The sequence below is a fragment of the Corvus hawaiiensis genome, chromosome Z (assembly GCF_020740725.1).
Source record: "Corvus hawaiiensis isolate bCorHaw1 chromosome Z, bCorHaw1.pri.cur, whole genome shotgun sequence".
Classification (NCBI taxonomy): Eukaryota; Metazoa; Chordata; class Aves; order Passeriformes; family Corvidae; genus Corvus; species Corvus hawaiiensis.
The window spans coordinates 57,217,474-57,228,275 of record NC_063255.1 but is presented as its reverse complement, the minus strand read 5'-3'; positions in this window follow the sequence as shown (position 1 = coordinate 57,228,275).

Below are 10,802 nucleotides of genomic sequence, written 5' to 3'. Positions count from 1 at the left end.
TTGTATCCTGTGTGAAAATGACATTTTCAGCTCTACGGTACCTAAGTAGAGGGCTTATGCAGTGTGTTTACATCTGATAGGGGATGATGGTACTGAAGTATTTCAAATTTGATTTCCCCTCTATCTCCCGGTATTCTTCCCTCTCTTTTTAAAGCTAACTCTGTGATGCTAAACCAGTTTGTAGGTATAAAATCTGACAGAGAGGGTTATATGTACATGCATTTGGTATCTAAACAGATAGGTATTTATCTATCTATCTATCTATCTATCTATCTATCTATCTATCACTCTATCTATTTAGCTAATCCATCAATTATCTAATCTATCTATTTGTAAAGGAGTTTTAGTCCTTTTTTTTACATTCATTGCCATGAGTTACTTATTCTATTAAAGGTTTATAGGATCATTCAGGTTGGAAAGGACCTTAAGATGTTTTTAGTCCAGCCTCATGTTCAACGAAGGCCACCTTTGGCCTTTTTTGAAAATGGCTGTGATGTCGCCTATTTGTCATTGTCAGGGATGTTCCCTGATCACCATCATCTTTCAAAGATGGTGGAAGGTGGCCTTGCAAGAACATCGGTCACTTTCCACTTTTTCTTGAATGCTTTTTGTCTAGACCTGTGGATTTCTATGGATAAAGTTGTCTCCAGTAATCTCTGTCTTGATGCTCATCCCCTGGTCTTAGTCTTTCTCCATGAATCTTGCCCCTAAGAATGGAGGCCTGGGAGATGTTGATGGGGATAACTGTGGCAAACAAGGTATGGAGTAACTTGTCCTCATCTGTGTCTGCTCTTGGAAATCACCCACATTCTTCAACAATGCCTCCAGTTTTTCACTGTTTAGCCTTTTATGGTTGATGTAAAGCAGAAGCTCTTCATTTTGCTTTTGAAACTCCTTGCAAGCAAGCAGTTAAGCTGGGGTTTTCCCTACAGCATCCTAATACCATGCCCAGACAATGCTTCCAAATTTTGTTGTAGCCAGACCCTGTGTCATCCTCCCACCCTTGCTCTGGAGCTCTAAAATGAATTACCTGCCAAGGCAGACTGGTCTCCTTATTTTCCTACCTTTTTGCAAAGTATTATGTTAGATTATTCCTGTATGCAAAGGCTGCTGTCCTTAAAGGTCTACAGTTTCCTTGAGCTCTTCTTTCATGTTCCCAGGACTGACACATCCAGTAGCACTGCTGACATTTCTTGTCGCAGACTCACAGTGGGACTTGTGGTGTAACATATAGAACAACTGGCTTTTTCCAAGTTTACAACTGATTTCTTCTATTACTTGTTATGTGAATGTCAGGTTTTAAAATGTAATAATCACTTATCATCATTTGAACCTGAATATTCCCTGACTGAGAAGACACTGAAGCTATGAGCAAATAAAACCTGTTTGTGCTGCCTAATTCCAATCAGAATTGCGGCACTGTTCCATAGCATCTCTGCTGGATGAACCAGAACTGGCACATCCATTGATTTCTACCAGCTGTTTTCTGCCAATTCCAGTTCCTGACAGGGAGCAAGCTGTGTAGCTGGCAGCAAAGAATCGCAAACAGTTCAAATATGCCCCAGGGAGGGCAAATGCTTACCCAAAGCTCATCAAGGGATTGCTATTATGCTTCACAAGATACATATACATTCACCACATCTGTCTCCTATTATTTGTACTCAGAACTGACAAAGGACTGAGATAAACACGTGCCTGTTTAATGCAGTACAAGAACAAGGTGTTTGTAAGAGACAAATATTGTAGGCATTTTGGTGAATAATTTCCTAATGAAACTTCTTTTTTATGTTCTGTGAAATGTTTCTGTAGATGATCTATACTTTAAGAGGCCAAGTTATCTATTTAAATACCAAGACAGCCTATTCAAGTACTTTAAATCTAAATTTGTTCATTTTCGTCTGGTGCTTTGACAGTCTCACAACATAGTACAAGAAGCCTTTAGCTGGGGACCTGCTGCCTTCTTCAGTTTCTTTTTGATTTTTCCGAGAGATCTCTTCACAATGAACCAACCAGAGGATGCTGTAAAATGCTTTCTAAAATATTAATGGTTTTGCAGCAAGTCACAATGGTTTGACAAGCTCCCTTTCCCCACATGAACTACACGACTGACCATGTGCAGGCTTCTAGCTCATTTCAAATACAACAAGATTTGCCTTTGCTTTTGCTTCTGCAATGAGTAAAAGCATCTATTAGTTGATGCAGGTCAGATGAAAAAGGTAAATTTTTAAGCCATGGAAACACATTTGGTTTTGATTCCCTGTTTTTCTCCATGTTATTTTATGTAAAAGCAGGGTAATAAAATTGAAAGAAGTTTGGTGCCCATAGATTCTTTAGAAGTGAACAGGAGATGAAAGATGAAGAATTTTAAAAAGTAAGCTTTATTAGGTAAAGCAAAGACATATTATGGCAGAAATATTAATATGTCTCTGTGGGAGAGCATATTTTGGTAATAGTCTTACAGGTCTCAAAACCTGTCCAGTGATTGCGTTTTTAAGATCTTGAATGGGTTAACAGCTACTAGTATAAATTCCCGTATCTCCTCCAACCAAAATTGCAGTACAAGTTCAGGGATCTGAAGGAGAAATATTCAGGGGCCTTCTATCTAGTAGATGGTACTGGATGTAGCAGGTATTACGGTATTATGCAGAAGAGAGACATTTGTGAAGCTGTCTGTTGGCTTCTTTTAGGAGCTGTTCATGTTCAGAGGCCCAGCATTTGTATGTATTGTGCAGGGGATTTTTTTGTATTTTTGTTTTTTTTTCTTCCTCGAGGGCTACGCAGAGAGTACAGATGCTCACTTTGTAACTGATTTGGAGTGACAGGGGTTTAGTGTAGCCCTGCAGTTACTGACCTGAAGCATTCATGATTCTGTGCCTTAAGCAAGAAGGAATAAATTATTCTACTACCTTTCACTGTCATTTTAAATCTGTAAGGGAGCTGTGCAGTATAAAAACTTTAAGACTGAGATTCTATTGTTAACATATGATTTCTTTAAGTGAGCTGTCAAAGATGGAAACACTTGCCCAGTGCAAGTGTTACTATTTTTTTCAATCAGAAACCAATAAAACATTTTATAAAGGGATTCTAAAGTGTACTTGTTAATTACAGTCATGATATAGTCTTTCAAATGCTAATGGTCTGACTCAAATTTCACTTTGTTTAGTTGTGTTAGAAGTTATGATTAAAGAATGGTATAGCTTTATAGTTGTTTTACTGCCATCTGTGTGCACCAGGCAATAACTCTGTACAGATGGTTGTGATTCAGAGACAGGTTGCCACATGCAAAAAAAGTATGTTTCAGTTATTTTAATAAGATTTATTGCAGCAGTCACAGTTAAATGCTTGAGCCTTAATGATAATTGCCACTAATCCTTCAAGAAAAATGATCAGAGTTCAGTAAACCACAAGAAGCAGATTTAGCTATAAGCTTCAGAAACATCTCACTGCAAAGGTATGCTTCCTTTTTGATTTCATGTTTTCTCCCCCTCCCCTTTCTTCCTTAAACATTTATTCCTATACCTTTGCTCTTGAAGCATTTGATATGAAAAGACAAGACATTATTCTCTCATCCTTTGTTTTCCTTCCCATGTACAGATGCTTATTTATGTTGGAACACCTGGAGACTCAGAAATTAATTTAAATAAGTGGTAACAAGTCTGATGGTAAAGGCAGGTACCTCATAGAATTCTCAATTCCTTTGCATTAGAGATTGGGCCACATTCAAACCATAAATGTGCCGTTTTGTGTCTGTGTCTGTGATGGAAGCAGTGATTTGTATTCTGCATTTGGGCTGACATCTTACATCTCTAATTGGCTTCTATAACCAATAGTCACTTCCAAAACATGATAGTCCAGGCCAAGAATTAGAGAACCTTTGTAGTTTCCTAAGGATTTTCAGGTTTATACTCTTTGTGAACTGACAGGTCCTGTGTGTGGCCTCACAAAGATACAGCTGGAATATCAGTTTGTACTAAGAGTTTTATTCAGCCTTTACACGTCAATGCCCCACGAGGTCTGGTTCTTCCTCTTGAATTTTAGCTTAAATTATTCTTTACTTTCTATTGGATAGTGAATTTTTCAGCTACATGCCTCTACATGGGCACATACAAAAATGAGGTGTGTGTGTGCGTGTGTGCATGTGTGCAAGGGTGCATGCATACATACGTAGGAACATGTATACAAAGTGTATATTTATAATAAATCATCCTAATTAGAGATAGACTTAACCATTTGCTTTCAGATATTGTGCTTGAGGTTTTCTTTCAATATGGTTCTTCAGTTTTAATTCAGGTAGGTACCTTATTTTGTGGCTGGGTCAAATTCTGGCATACAACTGATGGGGAGTATGTGAGAATCAGACAAGGTCCAGAGTCCAGGAAAGTTATACCAACTTATTTTTATGTGACTGTCATAATACAGTTTTGACTCGTGATGTTACAGAAATTTGGAATTATAGTGCACACATGTACAATAAAAAGATAGATGCTAGACATCTATCTTAAAGGTTTCAGAAAGAAATGTGGTCCTTGTGGCTTATTTTTCCTGCTTACTATTGGTGTTGGGCTTGTTCTGTAAACTCTTATCACCAGCTATACCTTGAACTGCTATAAGCAGTCATATAAGCAGTCATGGAGAAATCACAGCTGTCATGGCCCTACTATTTACTAGTGGCCACTATAGAATTAGTATTGAGAGATTCAGTATCAATTTATTTTACAAAGTAGTGGTTTTGTTAGCATCTAAACTCTAATATAATGAAAATTACAGGAGTAGCATGTAAAAAAAGAAGGTTTTCCTTTTCCTTCTTCTTGTGTTTGACCTCTTTCTTTTGTGAGACTCTCTTGCTTTGCAGATGAATTTCAGGACTAGAAACATTTAAAAAAAAAGAAAGGGCAGTGAAAAATGACCTTTTCTCTCATCTTTTTGTATCTTGTGAAATACAGTCTTGCAGTGCCCCAAGGTGAGAAAGGTTGTCACTTTTTGTCTGTCTGTATTATTATTCTCTGCCACCATGAGGTTGTATTTAAGGGGAAGGGTGCTAAATTCTATTTTCACTGAAGGCTGTGATGAAATGGTCTGAGAAGCTACCTCAGTTTCTGGATTGTTGACTCTTTGTTTTTGGTTTAATAACCCCAGTTTCTAAAGAGAAAATTCGCAACGCTGTTCAGCCAATATGTGAAAATAAAAGTTTACAGGTACTTTTGTCTCTAGAATAAGTCTTCTGAAGTCCTCAGTTGAATTCTGAAAATTAAAAATTTTATGATTCTCTTTCAGACTGAGAATATTTAAAGGGAAACATCTTAATGAAGGTTATTGAAGCCACTTAGACAAGAATTTCCTATACATTTTAATATGTACACCATTTTTGTTAAAAATTATCCCTATGGGGAGGAAAGGGCTGAAAACCTGATGATTGGCAAGGAGAGAGAAAAATTTAGAATTGTTTTCTTTTAAAGACCAACACTGCACCTGGGAGATGTTAGAAAATGCTCAGTGTGAGAAAATTCACTACTTGTGTTTGTTTGAGTTGTTTTCCATGCGCTGAAAAAGAAATGGAATTTTCTCAGAGTGGATAACAGGATGCTGTTAAAGACTTAACAGCCTTTCCCACAGAGTGAGGCCTCATTGTAGGTGGGAAAGGGAGAGAAGAGAGTTCCGAGATTGTAGAACATAGCCTGGTGAAGATTTGTTCATGCTTCAGGCTCTTGGAAATGTAATGCAGTGCTCTGGGCTTGTCCTTTTTACCCCTGCTAAAATGATCTTAGCAGTGCATGTGCCTCTGCTTGGTATTTTGGAATCCTCCAGCCAGTGAGATGATGGAATAAATCTACTCCTTGCACTTTGGCCATGGGTCATGGCTGTCTTCATGCTACCTGAATATATTTGCTTCACACAATCCCAGGGATAAAAACTTAATGCAGTTCCTTTCTGGCACCTGTGACTGGTTAAATTAAAAAGCAGCATTAGGAAAGTGTTTACACACTCTCTGAGCACTCTAGAGGTGCACCTGAAGAAGCTGGCAATTGAAGCAACTTCAGGTAAAGGCTGGCAGACTGCAGATCAGTCTTAGAGCTGCTTCATGGTCTTTGCCACCTGCCAACAGCAACCAAAGGCTCCTCCTGTTGTTATTGAGAAGTTTGGCTTTCCAGTCTGGAGAAGTGAGGAAGAGCATGGAGTGAAGGAAGAGAAGGATACTGAGGATACTGCCAGGATTGCCAAGCGCATAAGTATTAGGTTATTTTTATGGCTGTTTTGGACCACTGAGCTATGTGGAGAAGCTGGAACAAGCCACATAAATGGCCTTGAGCTCCATAAGTAGTAGATGCTGTTTCATGCTACTTCCCTGGCCTCCTCTGCTCAACTCTCTGCAGATCAGCAGATCTGCTGTTAACAGCACAGTGCTGTAGGCTATACTTTGCAGCAGGGTTAGCTGTGTGTCTTGGGGTGACTTTATGATCTGTATCCCATATTGCTGCCCTATGCCCAGAAATTAATTTTTGTGCCTTTGTATGCCTTTAAACTGAGCCTGAGAGGGGGGAGGAAAAACTGAGCAAAACTTTTTCAAAGCAGTTTGCAGCTTGTTCAAGGTCACACAGAGACAGAGACTTTTTTTCAGCTGCGGCAGGAGAGTGAGAGGGAAGGGAAGCACCAGGTTTGCTTTTCTTTCCAGCCAGCTTTCGGCAGTTTTTTTTCCTCACCTCCTTTTCCTCTGGAGAGTTGAACTTTTGTTTTCCTGTGACTTCGTTTTTTTTCCTTTTCTCTCTGCTGGACTGTTTCGACATCAGAATACAACGGAGGAATTTCCACCAAGGCCTTGGCCCTGGAGGTGGGCCCACCACCCTGTCCCAGTTCCAAGGAGGGGGAGAGAGAGATCTACAGGTTTCTCTCAGCAGGGAGAGGGGTTTTGTTATTTAGCATTATTATCCTTTTCCTGGGTGTTTGTTAAATAAATAGTTTTTATCTCTTTCACTTTCTCGAGGAAAATTTATTTTTTCCCGAACCTGGTGGGGGAGGGATGGTTGTGACCTGCCTTCTCTCAGAGGATGAATTTCTAAATTTGGCCAAACTGGAACATTGTACCATTAGGAGACAGCAGACCTGGTACTAGAAAGTTACAGAAAATTGACTGTCTGACTAGAACTGGAAATTTCCAGCCATACTGTAAATAAGCTTAAAGTCATACTGTAACCAACAGTATTTCAGCAGTTCTAAATGATCATGCAGGGACTCCAGAGAAGAACTGCATCCCTTTCTGTCCTAGCCTTACCTGCTGTGTGTCTCTCTATGTACAATAGTCTATAAATATGTGTGAGCATCTGTTACTATATTCCTTCCCATCTTCCCTCCACAAGCCAAGATTTCCATAGTCTGCTGCCACGGCACTTGTACATGACATTTTGAATGCATGAAGTGCAAAAGCATGACATTTTGAATTAGAAATTAATTTAACAAATGTGTCTGTTGGAAAAACGTTTAGATCCTCAAAATTTGTCAAATGATATTTTGAAAAGTTAAAAAGAAATTGCACAAAATGAGCTGAGGAAAGTTAAATGCAAAAGTTAAGGGGAAAAAAATGTTCATCACTTGAGAGGCATTATGAGCATAACAGAGAGGACATGAATATGATGAACGAGGCAAGTCACTGCTTAGTGCTGCTGTTTCATTTCTGTTCGTCCTTTCATGTTTAAACTTTTTTGGAACAAAGAACTCACAGTATGGAGTATCCAAAGGTGGCTCAGTCTTATTTGCAAAGTTGAATGCAGTAGACCCTGTGCACTAATGCAGTGTAAGTAGTAATTTTTTACCATTTCCGAGTCACTGCAGCAAGTTAAAAATAAGCTAGTTGAGAATGGGCAATGTTGTCAAATTATGTAAGTACGCAGATGCAAATCATTTCCAAATTCACTTGGCTTGCAACACAAATAGATGCAAGCTAGTACATATATTTAGTTATAGCACATGTCACATAGAAGCTTCAGTCTAGTGACCTTGGATATTAGATTGGACTGCTCTAGATGGATTAAAAACCGAGACATCCCTGTATACTATTTTATGTGTTAATTTTTTGCACTTTTTGAAAATGAAATTTTGGAAGGGACTAAAATAAATGAACAAGTTCAAAGCTCCAAAGTGGGTGCCTCTCCTGTTTTTAGATTCACAAAAATTGAGGCTAATATTGTATTAAGGTCTAATTAAACCATCAAGCTTCCTGCTGCTTGCAGGATTGGGGCCAAATGATGGCACCAGCTAAGGAAAATAGATAAAGAGTTTACATGGCTATGTGGTACTGGAGGTCTTACTTCACATGTTGAAAATAGACAGTATTTCTCTTCCTGGTATTGTGAATGTGCCCGACTCTAAGAAGCTCCCTTACTACCCTGGAATAGCAGTGAATGGACAAGATTTGGCCTCTTCATTCTGAAAACATAGGGAAGCAGTTCTATGAGAGTCACAAAGCATTTCTTCTTCTCTTTCTATAAGAGGAGGAGATGAAGAAGAGTAAGTTCTATTGTGTAGATAATCTTTTGATCATTTTTCTTTCTGCAAGTTCAGATTTCACAATACCTTTTAGAATAAGCAGTTTGGATGGGATCATTTGGGTGATTTCACATCGAGCGACTTCTTCAGTGGAGGTCTTCCTGGCTTCTGCACATTGCTCTGCATTGCTAAGAATTGTTCTGTCACGCCATGATCTGACATTTGATGCATGTGTAACATCAGCATTCCTCATTATTGTACAATGTACAGTGGAGTTATATATTCATGTTTATTAATTTAAAATCCTGTTTGCTATGAGCAGTAATAACACTTAGCTACAGTCATTTTCCTCTTCATTTGATATCCTACTAATTTTAACTGCATGACACTATTTGCTAGTCTGATAGCTACATCTTATATCTTTTTATATTTCTTTTAATTAAATTTTTTGTTGAAGCACTGATGGAGTCATATAAGATTTCAATATCTGACTCTTTTGAGGTCTCCTAACCTTAGTCCATACATTTGCTTTGCCTCTGTACACAGAATCTATGGACTTCACAAACTGTACACCTTCTGTGCAGGAGCTCTATTAGCACTTTTTTAGTTTTATTTGACATCTAAATTTCCTCTTTATTTCCTCAATCACAGAATCCCAGAGTGGCTGAGGTTGAATGGGACCAGTTGAGGTCATCTGGACAAAGTCCCCTGCTCAAGGAAGCCATCTAGAGATTATTGTTCAGGACAATGTTCAGGTGGCTTTTGAATCTTTCCATGAGTAGAGATTTCACAAGCTCTCCAAGAAACCTGCAAGGGTGTTTGGTCACTCTCACAGTGAGAAAGTGTATCTTGATAGCCACCTGGAGCCATATGTGTTTCAGTACTTGCCCATGGCCTCTGGGCTTGTCACTGGGCACCACTGAACAGAGCCTGGCTGTATCTGCACCACACCCTCCTTTCCCTGAACTTTCTAACAGTCACTGTTTTCTCAACCTTTCCTCACAGGAGAAATGCTCCATTTCCTTACACATCTCAGTGGACATTTGTTGGACTCTGTCCAAAATTAACATTTCTTTCCCATACTGGGAACCCCAGAACTGGACCCAGCACTTTTGTCCAGCCACCAGTGTACCCCTGTTTCCTCTGTGTACCTACTTTCATTACCCTTCTTCTGTAGTTTATGTTGTTTCTGCTGTTTTTAAACTATTTTCTGTTATTTTTCAGCAAACCTTACTGTGAGATGGGAAAAGAGTCTGGAAGACTTCTAGAGCCTGTGGTGTTTTTGCTAGCAGTTGACATATGCTTGGGAAGCAGAAGAAAGGCCAAGAAAACCTACAGAGACAAAGAAATGCTTTGATTATAGGACAAGCAAGAGATTTTAATACATGAGAGGTTGAGAAAATATAAATGTCAATGCAAACTGTAAAATGTATACATGAATTAGCAAATTTTTCTTTTTTTTCTTTAGCTGAGCACATTCTTTTAATCTCTACTCCTCTACCCATCCTGCTCTTATCCCTTTGTTGTCAAGTAAAATTTATATTTGTACCACAGTTAAGTACTTTTGACACATTTTAAACTGTGGTATTTCAAGGTATCTAGTGGTTTTTGTTTCACCAACAACTTTACTAGAAGATCTGTTCCCTTTTAAAAACGGGGCTTCAGAGAAAAAGGGAAACTGTGTTGCCCAAAGGTAAAACAGTATGCCTATGACAAAGAGTTGCAAATAACCATATTGCTCTGAATTCTTATGAGCCAAGAAATTACATGATTCTTTTCCACTAAACTTACCAGAAGTAAGCATCCAGACTTCTTTTTTTTTAAGAAAAAAGTACTTAAGCAAGGTCATATGGAGGTCAAAAAACAAGCTCATTAAGTGCGGAAACCAGAGCAGTCTGCTCTGCATGTTCAGAATATATAAACATTCCAGAAAGTGGCAAATTCATACAGCATCTCTGTGTAACAGCTACCTAGAGAGTCCTGCTATTTCCTGTTTTCATTCTTCTCTTTCTCTTTTGTATTCACAAACAGGCTCAAGATCAAATTTAGTGTGCTAAAAATGAGTATCTACATAGATAAAATTACCAAGGCCTTTTTATTCCTAAGGATGACATCAATGACAATTTGCTACGGGTTTTTGTCAGTATTGGAGTTGAAAGGTTTCTGCTTTTTCCTGGGTGATTCCATTTGTATATCCACCTACCACTGCCATTGTGATCAAAACATTATTTGGGTACAGTAATTTTCTCCACAGGATACTCACCCCCTTTATTTATGTTCTCCACACTTTCTTCCACTTCAAGTCTATCCTTTTACTGACCTTT